Source organism: Arvicola amphibius, chromosome 12, assembly GCF_903992535.2.
Source record: "Arvicola amphibius chromosome 12, mArvAmp1.2, whole genome shotgun sequence".
NCBI classification, from domain to species: Eukaryota; Metazoa; Chordata; class Mammalia; order Rodentia; family Cricetidae; genus Arvicola; species Arvicola amphibius.
In genome coordinates, this window is record NC_052058.2 from 151,255,672 (window position 1) to 151,274,421 (window position 18,750).

General features: G+C 48.9%; 1 protein-coding gene across 1 annotated transcript in view; it reads left to right on the top strand.

Moving 5' to 3' along the window:
- Positions 1-8,959: 8,959 nt before the first annotated feature.
- Sema4b (semaphorin 4B) overlaps positions 8,960-18,750 on the top strand; it is a 40,658-nt gene continuing 30,867 nt past the window's right edge. Inside the window, exon 1 of the mRNA XM_038313772.1 lies at positions 8,960-9,115. The gene's annotated coding sequence lies outside the window, so the exon portion shown is untranslated. The remainder of the gene's footprint in view (positions 9,116-18,750) is intronic.

Genomic DNA, 18,750 nt, shown 5'->3' on the forward strand with positions numbered 1-18,750 from the left:
CCTGCCTCTGCCTCCCGAGTGCTGGGATTAAAGGCGTGCGCCACCACTGCCAGGTGGTTTGGTTTTTTTTTTAAGATTTATTTATTTATTATGTATACAACATTCCTTCCATGTATGCTTGCATGCCAGAAGAGGGCACCAGATCTCATTATAGACGGTTATGAGCCACCATGTGGTTGCTGGGAATTGAACGCAGGACCTCTGGAAGAGTAGTCAGTGCTCTTAACCTCTGAGCCATCTCTCCAGCCCCCATGTGGGTTTTTTGTATAGCTTTGGCTGTTCTGGGACTGGCTCTGTAGGCCAGGCTGGCCTCAAACTCACAGAGATCCACCTGCCTCTGCCTCCTGAATGCTGGGATTAAAGGCATGTGCCACCACTGCCTGGCTGCGTGTACATGTTTTAAATAAAATAAAAACACATGTACATGTAAAAATAAAGTAGTTTGATATGTCAGGAAGAAGGGGAGGAGGAACCTGAACCTAGGTCCTCAGAAAATGAAGAGTGGGCACAGGAGCCACTAATGAGGGACACACAGGTAAGAGTAAACTCTGAAGCAATCAACTCCCTTTGTCCCATTTCCACCTGCTAAATCCTGCTGGCTGGAGTCGAGACTGAGACAGAAGCGGGAGGGGAAGCAGGGTGCGGAGGGCTAGGGATGCATTGTTATTGTTTGGTTGGCTTTTCAGGTATTAATTTGCTGTCTTTTTGCCTGCCAACTCTTGGATAAATCACAACTTAAGCTTTGGGCCCTGCCTCTACTCTTTGGTGTTTGGGGAGGTAGTCTGCACAGGCTTAGCATTCTGTTTCTTATTTGTTTGTGTTTGAGACAGGGTCTCACTATGCAGCTGGCTGGGCTGGAACTCACTATATAGCCCACGTCGGCACCAAACTAATAGAGATCTACCTGTCTCTGCCTCTGCTTCTGGAGTGTTGGGATTGAAGGCTTGTGCCAACACATCCAACCTTCGTGGTTGGTTGGCTCCATTTGCTTTGCCTTGCTTTGTTTTAATAACTGATTAGGTCAACTTATTAAAAATAGCTGACTTAGGTTTCTGCAATAGTGACTTCAACCTCCAGGCCTGGCTCAGTGTTGATGGAAGTAACGTATTTACCAATCTCAGAAGGACTGCGTAAGCCATCCGGTCGCCCGTGGCTTTGAATCCCGTGTTTTGGAACCTTTACCAGGTGTTTTTCCTTTGTGGTTCTTAGTGTCGTGGTAGCTTCTGACCTGGTCAGACAATCCCTTCCTGTGAACCGCTGATCAACTCAGCACACGCGCTCGACAGAGACTTCACCTAGCCGCTGGTGAGGGTGAACACCCACCTCTGGTTCCGCGGCTGCCTTCCCAGCATCTTTAGAAGCCACGGTGACTGGAAGACACCTGTAGAGCAAGAGGTTCCGAGCGGCTTCTTTGAAAGAAGCAAAGAGGTGTGAGTGAAGACAGGGACAAACGACAGAGCAGAGCTAGCTTGTCTGCACCCACAACAAACAAAACACCTGAGCGGTCCATTGCCCTTAGGCCTGTGGTAAGGCAGAAGCGGGGCGGAAAGCCCATGACAGTCAGGAAACAGAGAAAAAGGGCTAAGACCAGAAATACCCCCCAAGAACACACGCCCAGTGGCTATTTCCTCCAACTCGCCCTGCTCCCCGGGAGTTTCCGCCATCTGCTAACAATGCTAACAAATTATGAATCTGTCTCGGGATCGATCCCTTGATGCAGGTGGAATCATTAGGATCTAATCATCTCTCAAAAATTAATGCATCCGTTGAGGACCACATCTCCAACACAAGAGCCTGGGGGCGGGGAGATAATGACATTTGGCGGAAGGGACCTGGAAGGGTCCCAGAACAAGGGATTCTTCCTGAGAGGCCAATCTCAAGACAGATAAGGAAAGTTCAGAAAATGCCTCTCCCAGTGCTTTGAGAGAGAAACAGAAGACAGATGGCAAGACTCCCCTTCAGTCCAAGGCTCTTAGCAAGCTGCTGTGACATGCCTTGTGGCACCCCTCTCCGCGCTCTTGTACCTCTAGTCATTGCATTTGCTGTGTTCATGAAAAGTTCTGGCTTGCAACGAGAGCACACTTGGCAGTAGAACACATGCCAAGCGTGCACAAGGGTAGTCAGACTTTCTTTGGACCACCAACACTCAAATAATGACACAGAGACTTCTTATTAAGTATGAACACTTGGCCTTAGTTTAGGCTTGTTCCTAAGCAGCTGGATAACTTAAATTGACCCATTTATATTAATCTACATTCTGCCACTTGTTATACCTCTTCAGTTCTGTGCATCTGACTTGCACTGCATCTCACCGGTGAATCCCGCCTCTTCTCTTCCCAGAGTTCCTATCTCTGCCTGGAAGTCCTGCCTATCCTCTCCTGCCTAGCTAAGAGCCATTCAGCTCTTTATTAAGCCAATCAGAAGGTGCTGTGGCAGAGACACATCTTGACAATATACAAAAAGATTATCTCACAACACACAAGGCCCTGAGTTCAGTTCCCACCACACACGCAAAGCACTAAATAGGGTGTTGTGTGCAGAGATTTCAGATAACTACATTTGGGTTTTTGTTTGTGTTTGCTGAGACCGTGTCTCATTATATAATCTTAGCTGGTCTGGAACTTGATCTATTGGCCTCTGCCCCCTGAGTGCTGGGCCATGTGCCACCATGCCTGAGCTATATTTGTTCTACAACCTGCTACAGTTTATCTGTATAGCCTAAGACAGCCTGCCTTTTCCCGATAGCCTTAATGCAAGCAGGAAGACCAGAAGAGGACTCCCTACCCCCACAGTGACTTTGAATATAAGGTAAAGGGAGATCATGTGACACTTGGGTAAGGGGGAGAAGATCGAAAAGAGCTGTGCAAGGCCTGGAAAGATAGCTCAGTGGTTAAGAGCACTGACCGCTCTTTCAGGGGACTCAGGTTCGATTCCCAGCACCTGTATGGCAGCTCACATCCATCTATGACCCTATTTTTACGGTATTCAGTGTTCTTTTCTGGTTCCCACAGGCATCACGCATCACACATGGTACACAGACATGCAGGCTGAAAACTTGTGCACATAAAATACTAAAAAAAGGGGCTGGAGAGATGGCTCAGAGGTTAAGAGCTCTGACTGCTCTTCCGGAGGTCCTGAGTTCAATTCCCAGCAACCACATGGTGGCTCACAACCATCTGTAATGAAAGCTGCAGGCAAACATGGAGGCTGAACACTGTGTACATAATAAACAAATAAATCTTAAAAAAAAGATACTAAAAAAGGAAGAAAACAGGTGCACAGAAAGTGTTGAAGAAGTGGCCAGAGACATGAATAGGACAGCAAGTGCTGTCAAAGGCCTGGCAGAGGCTGGGGGCCTGCATCTGCAGCAGGAATGACTACAGTTTACTTTCTTGTTTCAACAGGGCTTGGAGGGCTTATAAGGATATATGTCATACACCAAAGATAGGGAATACAAACTAAACTGGGCAGTGGTGGCGAATGCCTTTAGTCCCAGCACTCGGGAGGCAGAGGCAGAGGCAGAGGCAGGTGGATCTCTGTGAGTTTGAGGCCAGCCTGGTCTACAGAGCGAGTTACAGGACTGGCTCCATAGCTACAGTTCTCTCCTGGGGCAGTCCTGCCTGGGATTACGGGCATTTGCCACCACACCTGGCTTTTTTTTTGGGGGGGGGGTTGATGTCGTTTTGAGAAATGGTTCTCATTCTAGGGCCCAAGAACTGTGTCACTCAGGGGGCCTCAAATTCGTGGCAATCCTACTGCCTCTGCTTCTTGAATGCTGGAGTATGAGCATGAGCCACCATACTTGGTGGATTTCCCTGTTTTTTTTTTTTAATGATTTTCTTTTTTTTTTAGATTTTTTTCCGTTTTTTTTTTTTTTATTAAAAATTGCCATCTCTTCCCCTCCTCCCCCTTCCCTCTCCTCCCCTCCGCCCATACCCCTGTTTTTTTGTTTTTTTTTTTTTTTTTTACTGAACTTTGATGAGATGCAAGGATCCTACCAAGGCCTCTTGAATGCTGAGCAAGCATTATACTACTGTTGATCCCTGGCTTTTGTTGGATTAGTTTGTCTTTTTTCCCCCCTCATGTAGAGCTTATTTCCTGTGAAATGGTATCTTACTCAATAACAGCTGCTGCGGAGAAGTGGGTCTGGCCCCGGGCAGGCCTTAACCTGGCCCTGGTGCCAGGGTCACTGTTAGTCCCTGTGCTGACAGAATTTCCTGGTTCCTCTGGGCAAAATGAGTCAGCCTTACGCTGAGCTAGGACTGACCTCCACGATCACTCCCCTTTAGGATTGAGTCTCTCTCTCGTGTGTATTCTCTAAAGAGGAGCTGGGATGTGCAGCAGGCTTTTGCTGGACTGCCAGCTCCCAAACACAGAGACTTATTTTTAATTATGAGTGCTCGGCCTTAGCTTAGGCTTGTTTATAGCTAATTTAAAAAAAAAAAACTTAAATTAACCCATTTCTAGTCATCTATGTGCTGCTACAAGACTTGTTTACCTGGTCTATGTACTGTCTTTCACTTTCCTGCTTTCTCCATGTCTGTCTGTCTGTCTGGCCCCCAGCTGACTAGCCCCTGGCTCTAGCTGTCCCCCCTTTCTCTCTGTCCACCAGGCCCTCCTATCCCTCCTCTGCCTAGCTATTGGTCATTCAGCTTCTTATTAGACCAATCAGGTGCCTTAGCAGGCAAGGTGAAACAGCAACACATCTTTGCATAGTTAAACAAATGCAGCCTGAACGAATGCAACACATCTTTGCATAAACAAATGCAGCCTGAACAAACGCAACACATCTTTACATAGTTAAAAATATCCTATGCCACACAGGGATGTACTCCCGCCAGCTAATGCAGGAAGGCGGGCAGGTCCAATAGTTAGCTACAGACTCGAAGACAAGCTGCCACCCCTGACAGTGATAACAGAAGCAAGGACCCTGTCTCATGGTGTGTTTACTAACTGGGGTGTCAGATGCTGCTGGGGTTGCATTGTGGGTGAGCTGGAGAATGGCAGAGGGGGCACGGCAGCACCCACCTAACTGTTAAGAGGATCACTCAGAGTTAAGAGCTGCCACCGTGCCACCTCGACCAGGCCTCCTAGAGCCAAAACATACCTACAATGTGTAAACTGTTACAAGGAGGCACTGGTGGCTACTGGGTTTTCTCGGGTCCCAGTTAGTCTGCCCGGGTGGTCTCATCCTCCAACTTCAGTGTATGACAGACGTTCTCTTAAACCTTCCAAGCCCCTCTGAAACAAGGAAATAAACAAAAAACAAGCAAAAAGGTAAAAACCTGGTGGTAGAATCTACAGTCTAAAAGAATTGAACTAGGGGCTGGAGAGATGGTTCAGAGGTTAAGAGCATTGCCTGCTCTTCCAAAGGTCCTGAGTTCAATTCCCAGCAACCACATGGTGGCTCACAGCCATCTGTAATGAGATCTGGTGCCCTCTTCTGGCTTGCAGGCATACACAGACAGAATGTTATATACATAATAAATAAATAAATAAAATAATTGAACCAATATCGTTTTCTTGATTCTGCAATATCTTATATAATGTCATCATTGGAAAAATTTGTCGATGAATTTTTAGCGTAAATTTGTTCTGTTTCTACAACCTCCTGGGAGTCTGTAATTATTTCAAAATAAAATAGTTAACAGTAGGGCTGGAGATGTAGTTCAGTGGTGGAGGCTTACCTAATGTGCCCAAGATCCTCAGTACATAGATATACAGTAAAAAGAACAATGTTTGTATAATTGTACAATATATATTTTATAGAAACACAATGTTACGGTTTTGGTCCCTGTCCCTTTAAGAGACAAGCCATGCCCACTCCCTCCCCCATCCGCTGAGGCAGGCTGATCTTCAGCTTGCAGGCTGATCTTCAGCTTCCGGCCTGAGCTCACTCTCTTTTCCATCTTCCTCTCGGAGAGGCAGCTTTGCTTCTGCCTCTCTCCCCACTTTTCTGCTCCCCCCCCCCTCTTCCCCCTCCCTTCCCTCTTCATAACTCCCCTGAATAAATATTCAACCTCACCATGTCTCTGTCTTCTGCCAGCCCGCCGTGTGTCTCCCTGCCTGGGACCAGCCACTGCTCGGGGACTGGCAGCCATCTCTGCCTGGGACTGGCTGCTCCCAGAGCCTGCTGCCTGCCGCCACATGGCCCGCCACCACCACTCGGGCCACCGCTCTGGGACTCTGTAGCATCTTTTTAAGAACAAAACACATAAGAAAAACAGGGGCCAGGCAGTGGTGGCACACGCCCTTAATCCTAGCCCTTGGGAAACAGAAGCAGGCAAATCTCTGTGAGTTCGAGGCCAGCCTGGTCTACACTGTGAGTTCCAGGACAGCCAGGGCTGTTACACAGAGAAACCCTGTCTCAAAAGAAAAAAAAAAAAAAGAGTAAAAGCGTAGCCTGGGGTGGCAGTGCACATCTGGTCTAGAGTTTGAGGCCAGTCAAAGCTTTATAGTGAGATCCTTTCTCAAAAAGAAACAAAAAAGAAAGAGAATAAGAAAAGCATGTATTCATGCTTTCTGGCTGGTTTTCTGTCCGTTTGACACAAGCTAGAGTCGCCAGAGAGGAGGAACCCTCAACTGAGAAGCCTCCATATGATCAGGCTGTCATGGCAAGCCTGCAGGGCGTTTTCTTTATTAGAAATTGATTGGATGGGGCCCAGCCCATTTTGGGTGGGGCTACCCCTGAGCTGGTGGTCCTGAGTTCTATAAGAAAACAGACTGAGCAAGTCAGGTGGAGAAAGCCAGCAAGCAGCCATTCACCATGGCCTCTGAATCAGCTCCTGCCTGTAGGTTCCTGCCCTGGTTGAGTTCCTGTCCTGGTTTCTTCCTTCAACGGTGGACTAAGACGTGAAAGCATAAATCCTTTCCTCTCCAACTTGATTTTGGTTGTGGAGTTTTCATCATAGCGATACTAACTAAACAAGACAGCTTATTAAACCCCTTGGAAAGGGAGTCTTTGGGGGAGGGGAGGAGGAAAGAGAAGGAAAGATGGACACAGCTATTTAATCAAGGAGTGTTTGCAGTCAAACATTAATGGCCATTACGTGCAGTGAACTGAAACAATATTAGCCCCAACCACCTTCTGCACCTGAGGTCCGGGACGGATGGATCCATAATGCTAAAGACCTGGCTCTATCCTAATGGCGCCTCTTCCAATGATGTGAAATAGTTTCCTTTTACCCAGCAAAAGGAAGGTCGGAAGAGAAGCGTGAGAGACGACGACAGAGAGCAAAGAAGCTGTGGAGGAAGGTTGAGGGTGCATTCTTTTGCGGGTCTGTGCTTAATGAAGAAACCAGAGGACCACACAGAAACCAGCTGAGTCCACAGGCTTGGAAGGGGGGGGGCGGTGTTTTTCCAAGCAGCTGGTGCTCACTGGGTGCTCAGGAAACTGAAAGTACCGACTCTTTTGCATAGCCTCCAGGGCCATGATGACCTTTCACAGACCTCTAATTTAGCTGCGCTTGCAGAGTGCTTTCCGTAGGTAGACTTCCGGGGGCATTGCCGGGAATCGGAATCGGTGATAACAGAAAGGGTGGGAAGGCTTCCAAAGCTATTTCCCTAAGTGCACTCACTCCCTGAGCTAGAAATACAGTCCATTTTATTTTCCTGCTAAATTGCCTGCTCATAAGAAGGAAGCAAAAAGAAATAATTGAGGAAGTGTCTAAAGGTTTAATGAGAAGGGTGCCCACCTCAACCTGTTCCATAGTAGAGACTTGGTTAAAAATTTATGTCGCAGCCTTGTGGGATCTTATACACCTTTAACGTCAGGAGGCAGGGGGATCCCAAGGAGCTCCAGGCCAGCAGGACCTATGTAGCAGACCCTGTTTCAAAACAAAAAAGTGTGTGTATGTGTGTCTGTGTGTGTGTGTGTGTGTGTACACATGCGTGCTCAGTTAGTAGAGTTTTTGCCAATCAGGCATGAAGCCTTGTTTTCCTATGACTCAATTGTACTGATCTGCCATTCACTATCCCAGGGATTAGATGGGGTGGGGGGGGATCAGAAATTCAAGGTCATTTCCCATTTTCTCCTCCAAAATTCAGACTAGGACCCCAGTCCCCGGGGTGGTGTTACTTTACACTGTTTTCAACCTCCCTGCCATAAACAGGTAATGCGTTTTGTTGATGAGTCAAAATAACCACTGTGTTCTTTTTCTGCTGGAGCGCTTCCTGAGAAGGCAGAGGGACCATGCACTTGGGATTCAACTAGCCCCGGAAGCGCTGGCCCTTGGCCTACTAGCGTCTCCAGCCTCCTAACCAGCCAGCTCTGGCCAGCTCAGCCACTTATGTGCCCAGAACTGGTTGTTTCAGGAACCGCCCAGAAAGCTGCTGTCCGTTTGTGGAAGTCAGGGGGACTCAGGACGCCAGGGCTGGAGAGGGATGGGCCAAGGTCACTTGATAACCGCTGTTTATATTTATACTGATATCTCTCCCAACTCTGTGGGTCTCAGGTTTATGGGCGGAGCCGTGAGAGGCGGCTTCACGCTCCTTTCTTTCCTTAGCCTCCACTGTAAACAATACTACCATTATTGAGGGTTGATCAAGTGCCAGGTGTGTGCTTCTCACCACGACGCTGAGCTTTCTGCTGGTTTCATGCCCACTTTGCAGGCGAATCAGGCTCAGAGAGGTAAAGACACTTGCCCTAGCTAAACACAGCCAGTTAAGTGTTAGCGGATCTGGGTTCCAATTCTATAGACAGGAGCAGATTCCAGCTAGGGAGACCGTCAGCGAGGCCTAGCAAGCCAAGGTCAGAAAGGGTGCAACCCAGTGGACCTGGGTCTATCTATGTGGGCAGCACAGCCATGGTAGGGGCCCAGGTCCGACGTGGGTAGCATCGTGCCCAGAACTGCTGGATCAAGCTAGGGAACCGCCGAGCAGCCGCAGCGGAGACAAGGAGGGCGCCTCCGGACAATTCCCGAAAACGCGAGCGGCAGGGTGGGGCGGGGCTTGGAGGCCGCCCAGCATTTCCGGGGACACCGCGCAGGACGCAGAGTGTTCACGGTACACTCCGGGTCCCCGGGGACGGCAGCCGACGGCCAGGCAGTGGGAGTGTGTCTGTGGAACTTCGGGGCCGCGCGGAAGTAGCCTTGTCGTGGGAGGTAACTCCTTCCAGGTAGGGGACCGGGAGAGGTGGGAACCGAGGTCTGGGGGGCGGGGGTAGGGGGGTGACAGGACAAGCCCAGGCCTTCGTCGTCGCCCCCCACCTTCCTCCCGCCCCTCTCTCCCAAGAGGGCGCCACCTGCACGCTCTGATGGGCACCAGCCGGGGCCAGTGGGGGAGCCTGTTGCCATGGCAGCGCTGGAGGTTGGGCCCACGTTCCCATGGTCACCGGGGGCCTCTGCGCGAATCCTTTAACAGTGTCTTTCAACACCGCCCCCTACTCCTGGGCCGGGAGGAAAATCACTAGGAAAAAGGCCTTGGGCTCCTCCTCTGAACGTTTTTGGCTGTGACCTCTGAGTTAGGGCCTTTGTCATGGCTTCTTTCTTCTCTCTGAGCAACAAGGTGGATTAAGGGCCAGGAGAGGGAGGAAGTTGGGGTCCTGGGAGTGAGGCCCTCGCCTCTCCTTAGCTGTTCTAGTCTCTGCAAAGACTCAGGAGTCCTGAGTCACGTCCGGAAGGTCATCAAACCTCTGTTCACAGTCCCTCACCTGTCCTGTGAACATGTTATTTAAGAAACACAAGAAGGGCTGGCGAGACAGCTCAGCAAGATAGGCGTTTGCTGTCAAATCTAAGGCCCTGAGTTCTGTTTCCAGGACACAAACGGTAGAAAGCGAGCACATTGCCCTCTGACCTCCACCTCTGCAGCTTGGCACATGCTGTGGCCATCACATACGCAAACACACATTAAGTAAGTAAATGGTGGCAAATTTAAAGAAAAGAAAGAATCGGGGATCATCGTCAGGGTCACCTGCAGTTAGAACGGGATGCAGTGGAGCTGGAGGAGATCCAGGAATCACCCTTTCCCTTCCCGTCATTCTCACTGGGGAAGCTGGACCCAGAGATACTCGGTTGTCCCCCAGGTGACTCAGTGGGTTGGTGGAAAGGTCAGGATCTGAACTCAGTCTCTTGATTACTAGGCTGTGGCTGAGAGTGATTTTTTTTTCCTGAAGTTCATAGAAATAGAAGTTGTATCTTTCTGCACTTGAGGTCTTGAGCTCTTAATGACAGGTGATCTAAAGATGGACTGGGTGTGTGTGTGTAGCAGAATGACTTATAGGGTAAAGGGGCCTGTCTTCAAGCCTGCTGATCTGAGGCTGACCCCACGTCTCACGTGGTAGAAGGAGAGAATGACCTCCTGAAAGTGTCCTCTGACCTCTGCTTACAGAACACACATGCTCCCTCCCTCCCTCCCTCTCTTCCTCCCTCCTTCCCTCCCTCCCTCCCATATGCATAAATGGATGTCATTTAAGAAATGATAGCGATGTAGCATTGGGGCCAGTGTATCTTGGTGGTAGGCCACAATGTGGAGCAGCCTGTATGAGGCCCTAGATTTAATCTGCAGGACCCAAAGGGAAGGATGTGGTGACAACAAAGGAGAGCAGGGTATGGCGGTGCACACCTCTATATCGCGGTGCACACCTCTACCAGCTCTGGACAGGCGGAGGCAGGAAGATTAAGAGTTCGAGATTATCCTCAGACACATGAAGTTGGACGCCAGCCCGGGATACATGAGGTCCTGTCTCAAACAAAAACCAAACAAACAAGTGGAAAAGCCCAAGAGTCCCAGAGTCCAAGACCTGTGTACCCGGAAGCCGCTCAGCTCTGCCTGGGGCCAAACCCTCCCGTTTCCTGCCATCTTCAAGTCATGTGCAATGTTCCCATCATGGCTTTATTGTCTGTCTTATTACATACATTGTGAATCATTATATTCATTTTGGTATCATGTAAACCAGGCTGGCCTTGACCTCTCTGTGTCACCAAAAGTTGGCCTTAAACTTCTGGCTCTCCTGCCTTCATTTCTTGAGTGCTGGATTACAGGCGTGTTTACCATGATTTGTGTCATGCAGTCCCTGGAATCCAACCTGGGCTTTGTGCAGGTGAAGCAAGCATTTTACCAACTGAGCCACACTCTCAGGCCCTGGGACCCTCAGAGTTCAATGTGGTATCTGACAGGAGCCAAATATTCAATCACCCTCCAGCATGGCATCTCTGGTGAAGCCATCAAAGCTGCGGAGAAGAAGGGGAACAAGAAAACCCTGGGCTGCCCTAAGGCAGGGAACCGGAGCCATGCCAGCCCCCTTGGGGGAGGTGCCTTTTCTTAGTCACATTCTTTGAAAAGAATAAGAGAAAAGCAGGTACAAAAGGATCTGGGAAGAACTAGGATGAATCACTCACAGTCACTGAGAGCAGAAAACTCATTTGTTCATTCAGTCAACATTTACTGGGTGCCTGCTGGTTCCAAGCTCTGCCCCGGGGCTGGACATTTAAAAACCTGAGTTGGGCAGGTCTGGTGTCTGCACTCGGGAGCTGTGGAAGGGATGGGAACAGAGGGATGAGGTCTGTAAATGAGTGCTTTACTGCCGCCTAATGAGTGCCTTAATGGAGAGCTGAGCTCAGGGCAGAAGGAGCCCCAGGAGCAACTCTGGAAATCAGTCGAAAACAGCGGGATCTAGTCTGTGCTGCCTGGGACTCCTTCTGGAGTTCCGCCAGGCTGGCCATGACTACTACTTTTGTCAAAGTCAAAGGGATGCATGACTGAAAGTATCTAAAGACATGCAGTCCAGGATGGGGAGACTCTGCAGAGAAGCATTTGACGAATCGTGATGAATTATGAAGTCCTTGCCTGCAGCAGCTGTGTTCATTTCATCAGTCTGAGCCATGCTTAGAAGGCAGCCAGCGAATAAGAAACAAGAGTTGGATGAATGAAAACGAGGGGAAGGGAAGGAGGGATGGGAGAGGGAGGGAGGGACAAAGACAGCTGCTTGTATCATCAGAAGTGGGGATGGCTTGCAAGTTGAGACAAAACCAGGTTGAAATTTTGTTCCTAGGTATAATGCCCACGTGAGTTCTGCAGCCCACAGATCCCTTGGCCCCAAGTCTTCACCTGGCTCACGTGTGGCCCTCGCATGCCCCTGAACCTCTGCAGCTCGCTGTGTAGTGGGAATATGGAACGATAACTCTGCTTTCCCTCTGCTGTGAGGATTAAAAATTAATAAATGTGAAAAGATCAGCATAATGTCTCACTTACAGCCAGTGCTAAGGAAAATATTACCCGTATAACTGTCAAGTTTGATTTAGGTGGGGGGAGTTTGCCAAATACTTCATGTGGAGGTTACATAGCTATTCCAAACGAAAGATGATTTCGTTTTTGTTGTTGTTAGGTTTTTTTTTCCAGATAAAGGCTAATTTTGTAAGTTCCCTGTTTCTGCATATGAAAACACTTTAAAGAAGTGGTTATAGCTGGGTGTGGTGATACACACCTGTAATTCCAGCACTTAAGAGGCTGAGGCTGGAGGGGTATGTTTGTGATCTGTCTTGGTCCACCTCAAAGTCAGTCTGGGCTTTATAGTAAGACACTGTCTTAAAATCAAGCCAGGCGGTGGTAGCACACTCCTGTAATCCCAGCAGAGGCAGGTGGATCTCTGTGAGTTCGAGGCCCGGCTTGGTCTATAAAGCAAGTTCCAGGACAGCCAGAGAAGTTTCACAGAGAAACCCTGTCTTGAAACAAAACAAAACTAAATACAAACAAAAAACAAAAAATAAATCAACAATAACAGAAAGAGAAAGAAAAAAGAGAATGTTCTTCACAGTGCCCTAGAGTAGTGCATATGAGCATGCTAGGCCTGTATTCTAACAACTAAGCTGCATCCCTAGACTTTGACAAAAATTTTTTGTTCCTTCGACTGTGCTCAAGCCCCAGAGATCTGGGGTGTTTCACTCACAGTCCATATCTGGCAATAAGAATCCCTGGGATTTTCTGGTACTGCAAGAGGACCCATCCAGGTAGGAGTCTACCTCATCCCATCTCTCTGTGGGTGTGTCACCTGTACCATTTCTCCCATCCCACCCCCAGCCCCTGCCCAGACAGGGTTTCTCTGTGTAGCACAGACTGCCTTGGAACTCACTCTAGACAAGGCTGGCCTCAAACTCAAGAGATTTGGCTGCCTCTGTCTTCCAAGTGCTGGCATTAAAGGCGTGTACCACCACCACCTAGCCTGATACCATTTCTTTAGGATAGCAAATTTGCAGACTGCCATGGTAGAACATTCCTTGGAATGGCCACCTTGTCAAGACACTGTTGGAGTTGTAGATTGGTGGCAAAACTCATCTTCTATCTCCACTGTTGTCCCTGCTTTCTCTCTCAGTTCAGTATGACAGCCAAGAGCAAGACTGTGTGGGAGAAGTGTCAGCCAGGGTGATTTAAGATGACAGAAACAGGAGCTAAACAGCTCCTCTGGGAAAGCAGTCTCTGGGGTGGAAACTCGGTTTCCTGAGGATCAAGGCACAGCCTTCAAAAGGCTGTAGCTAGGGATCTCGGGGCTCAGAGTCAATTCACAAGGGAAGGAACTTGATGGCAAATTGGGAGATAGGTTTTTAAGATCTTTTAAACCTAGCAGGGCCTTAGTGGTACACGCCTTTAATCCCAGCACTTGGGAGGCAGAGGCAGGTGGATCTCTGTGAGTTCGAGGCCAGCCTGGTCTACAGAGTGAGTTCCAGGGCAGCCTGTGCTACACAGAGAAACCCTGTCTCCAAAAAATTAAAACAAAAAGTTTAAATTTTTATTCTTTTGAGACATGGTCTTTCTAAATAGCCCTGGCTGGCCTTGAGCTCAATCTGTGACTCAGGTTAGCCTTAGAACTTACAGTGATCCTCCTGTCTCAGCCTCTCAAGGAGTACAAGTATGAGCCTGCACTCGGCCTCTTGATTTGAGATCTTGAGAAGAGAGCAAGGTTTTATAAGCTGGACTGGAAGCTGAGCCTCTACTACTTGACCCTTAGCCTTCTGACCCCATCCTCGCCTGGCCCAGGATTCCTGCCTTCTACCTGTGAGTGGCGGGCGGTAGTTTGAGAGCCTCAAAGAGTCACTGAACAATCACTACTTCAGGGATCAGCTAGGCTAGTCCCCTTGACTGGGCAGGCCTCTAGGCAGGGACAGCACAGGAGCACAGGAGTGACAGTGTCAATTTCATGTTGCACCCTGCCTGGGCAGGGACAGGCTGAGCCTTGCTGGTTGCACCACAGCCCTGTAAGGGTGGGGGGATCCCCTCCCAGGGAGTGGCCAGCTCAGGCCCTAACAGGCCCAGTGGAGGCGGTGCTGTGTGGTGGGCTGCTTGCCACAGTAGGCACACCCAGGGCTTGGGGCTGGGCAGGCTGGTTTCTTCTGCCCAGGAGAGTTGCAGCCTCAGCATCGCCTTTGCAGGAGGCAGCTGAACCCCAGGGAACACAGGGAAGGGGCTTCTAAGACGCCATGCTTTGTTGAGGCCATAGGGCAACCTTCAGATAGAGAAGCAATAACAGTCTGGGACATAGGGCATTCACTCTGTGCCAGGCTGCAGGTGGCTTTATGGGTGCTATCTCATCGTGTTCCCTAGTCATGCCATAAAGTACTGTAGTATTTCCACCACAGGAGAAGCAGCCGACAGCTAGAGAGACTGTGGTCCTCTTAAGGCCTGCGCATATAATGGGTCGTGATGAATTCTCTACTTTATGCTCAACCGCTGAACTCCGCCACTTAAAGGGGTGTGTGGAGGTGGGGAGCGCAGCAAGGGGCTGTAGAGGGAAGCTGGTCTCGGGAAGAGGTGAGGCTGTTTGATTACACTGGTTGCCAGACCCTGTTGGAAGCCGGCTGAGAGAGCTGAAGGCAGTGTTAGTACCAACCCCGGGTGGATGCCCTCTGCTGTAGAGGGTGCTGCCTGTCCCAGGGAAGTGCCCAGCTCCCAGGACCTGGCAGCCATTGGATGATTTAAAAGCACACATGGACTGGGTTAGCTGTTGTGACTTTCTTATCCAAATGTATCGCTGCTGCAGCTGAGTTGCGGCCGGGCCCCTGGGGAGGAGACACGGCCTCGGCCTCGTGCCTAACCAGGGCAGGGTGGGGAACCACAGCTGCAGGTTGGCATAAGAGGAGAGCTTGGGGCTACGAGGGGATGGTGGCAAGGAGCCAGGTCCTGGGGAGCTAGCTGGGCCACAGCCAGTTCACGTCTGAGAGACCTTGCTAGGCAGCCTGCCAGTCAGCACCCAGGGGTGGGGGAAGGGGGAGGGAGGAGTCTGAATGCTGCCCAAGGAGGGGTGGGTGGGACCTTTGGGTTCAAGCTCCACTGAGCTTGGCAGGAGAGCCCTCCCCCGCATGGACGCAAACAAAGTCCGGAGTAGAACTGAGGGAGCACAGAGCCCTGCTCCCCTGGGTGGGAGTCAGAGGGGGCAGGCCTGGCAAGAGCCCATTGGCGTGTTTCATGCATACCCAAGGACTTCTTCCTGCCTGCACCTGGGCAGAGGCTGTACTAGAGGGTGAATGTTTGTGATAGGCTGACTTTGGGGAGCAGAGAAGATGTGTTTGTTCGTTTTTTCTGTTTTCATTCTTCCTTCCTTTTTTTTTTTCTTCTTGCTTCTCCTTGGTCGCTCCTATTGTTCTGTCAGTTTGTCCTCCCATTTGATTCTCCAGTCACGGTCCATTCTCCTACTCTTCCTGCTCCTCTTTTCCCTGTGTTAGCAGGTATAAAGTATAAGCATAGAGCAGGGCATGGGTGCACACTCCCATTCCCGGCACTGGGAAGGTAGAGGCAGGAGGTGGAGAATACAAGTCTACAGAGCAAGTCTTAGGCCACCTTGGGCTATGTAAGTGAGATGCTATCTAAAAACAAAGAACTTAAATATAGCGAAATACATAGATCTTAAGATCATAGAGCTCAGTACATTTTAACATGTGTACAAACTTGAAAATCCAACACCAGATCAAGATACTGAATCTGTCATCTCTGAAGTTTCTTCACCTGCCTAGGAGGCATGTGCCCACTGGACTCTGACATCCCTCAGCGCAAGGCAAGTCTGTCTGGGCAGCAGCTGCTGCTGCTTCTCCCACCTCCTTTTGGTTTTCGAGACAGGGTTTCGCTGTGTAGCCCTGGCTGCCCTGGAGCTAGCTTTGTAGACCAGGCTGGCTTCAAATTCAGAGATCCTCCTGCCTCTGCCCCCCAGTGCTGGAATCAACGGCATGTACCACCACCTTCTGGCTTTTTTGGCTTTCTTTATAGTGTATTCTTATGAACATTTGACCTCTCATCTTTGCATTGGTGAGTGTGTGTGTGGCATGGGGGTGGGGGCAGACAGACAGACAGACAGACAGGATGGCAGGAAGAATGAATGTGGACAGAGGGCCAGACTTAACAACTTGGGGATGACTTCATCTTGCAGGCTGGGGCACAGAGGAAGCATTGCTTTTTTTTTTTTTTTTTTCTTGCTCTGTTTTTTGGAACTCTCTTTCCAAGCTGCTCCCCTGAGCTCTTTGTAAACACTGACGCCTGGCTAAAAGACACTTGCCTACATCCAAGAGTGGCAGAGAGGAGCAGGAGACACATCGTTGGCTTGGGAACCACTCTTTAGCCTACAGGAAGTTAAGTCAAAAGCAGTTTTTCTCTGTCAGTCACCCTTCTGTTCTTTCCGGTCAGGGAGAGCACAGTAGAAACCATACGAGCACACTAACGGAAGGCAGCGGAGCCCACCAGGAGCAAGGCGCCACGCACATGGATTGGAGGGTACTTCCCCAGGCCAAGAGTCAGGGACCCTCATGTAGACAGCGCTGTGTGGTTCTTACTGGAGTGCCTTGCTATGGGGGGAGGGGACAGAAGACTTCTGTCACTGTTCTCTAGGGGCTTGCTGCCCAGTTGGCATAAGACATACTTTCAAAGCATGTGAGCAGGATATAATTAACAGCCATGAGAGGCCACATCAGCCCCTGCCTCCTCAGGGATGAGTACAGCCATCAGACAAGCCCTTTGTTGCCAAGACACAAGAACAGACCAATCCCCTACAGCTTTAGGAGCTACTGATGCCCGGATTTGGGCTCTCAATAAATGCTAATTGAGGAGGCGGCCATCGATCAGGCCGAGTGGGGTGGGAAGCAGAAGGAAGTGCTCCAGCTAGCGAACATCGATTTTTGTCGAGGGTTTGGTGTGCATGTATATGCATGTGCAAGTATCTCTGTGTGCAAATATGAGATTCACATGCATGTGTGTATTTGTATGTGTGTATGGAGGCCAGAGGACAACTTTGTAAGTTATGTCTCAGGAGCCATCCACTGGTTTTTTTTTTTTTTTTTTTTTTTTTTTTTGAGACAGGGTCTCTTACTTGGTCTGGAACTTGCCAGGTAAGTTAGGCTGGCCAACAGTGAGCTTCAGGATCTGCATACTTCTGTCTCTGCAGTGTTGGGATTACCAATGTATTTTTGTGCTCTCTCTCCCTCCCTCTCTCTCTCTCTCTCTCTCTCTCTCTCTCTCTCTCTCTCTCTCTCTCACTGTTTTCACATAGTTCTGAGATCAAACTCAGGTCTTCATGCTTGCAGAACAAGCATTTTATTTATTTTATGTGCATTGGTGTTTTGCCTGAATGTATGCCAGTGTGAGGGTGTCAGAAGCCCTGGTACTTGAGTTACAGACAGTTGTGAGCTGTTGCATGTGGGTGCTGGGAACTGAACTCTGGGTCCTCTGGGAGAGCAGCTGGTGCTCCTAACCATAGAGCCATCTCTCCAGCTCTGCATGACAAGCATTTTATCTACTTAACTATCTCCTCAGCCCTAGTCAAGGTTTTTTTTTTAATTTTTTTCTGTAATATTATTATGGATATGGTGAAAAATGTGGGCAGAGCTATGTAGTGAGGAAGAGAGTCAATTCCTCAGTCTACAAAGAGCACTCAGGAGGCAGAGGCAGGCGGATCTCTGTGAATTTGAGGTTAGCCTGGTCTACAGAGCAAATTCCAGGGCAGGCTCCAAAACTACAGAGAAACCCTGACTAGAAAAGCAAATAAGAATATTGGTCACTAAACTCTCGTGGAAGTTTCTTCTGGCATGTCACTGGACACTGTTTTGACATGTCTTATTTTTTCCCCTAAATGAAGAACTAAAATATTGGTACAAGACATTCACACATATTTACATAGTTTGACCAAATTATGGCACCTATGCTCATACCTCGACATGCACACACATACACACATGCACATACACACACACATGCACATGTGTTTTTACACATGTGTATTTGAAAGATAGTTTCTGATGTCATAGTGCATCATCTCTGAAAACAACAAATTGTATCTTCCAAACCAAGAAATACCATGCTCTTATGTAGGAAAATGAACATTAAAGTAGCTATTAAATAATATGTTTTCAACCTAGCACAGGACTTTAAAATTATTGTTAATATAAAATGCATACTAAAAGTGTTCTAGTTGCTCCAACACTTTTTCTTCCTCTAAAATGCAATCAAGGCTCACATATCTTTTGTCTTTTAACTGTAAGCCTTCCCTATTTTAACTATTTATTTTTATTTTTTCACCTTCACAAGAATGACTTTTTTGATGAGCCCCGACTAGTTAGTCATTGTCAAATGCTTTTCATGCTGGATGTATCTGCGTTCCTCCTCATTGTTAGATGTGGGTTAAACCCCTTTGAACTGAGACTGTGATTCTCTCATGGCACTGGATGGGAGGGGCAATTACGTCACATTCCTATTGCTGATGATGTTTCTGACCCCATGGCTAAGATGGTGGCCACCATCTCTTTGGCAGACACATTTTCCTTTGGACTGTAAGTCATCCAT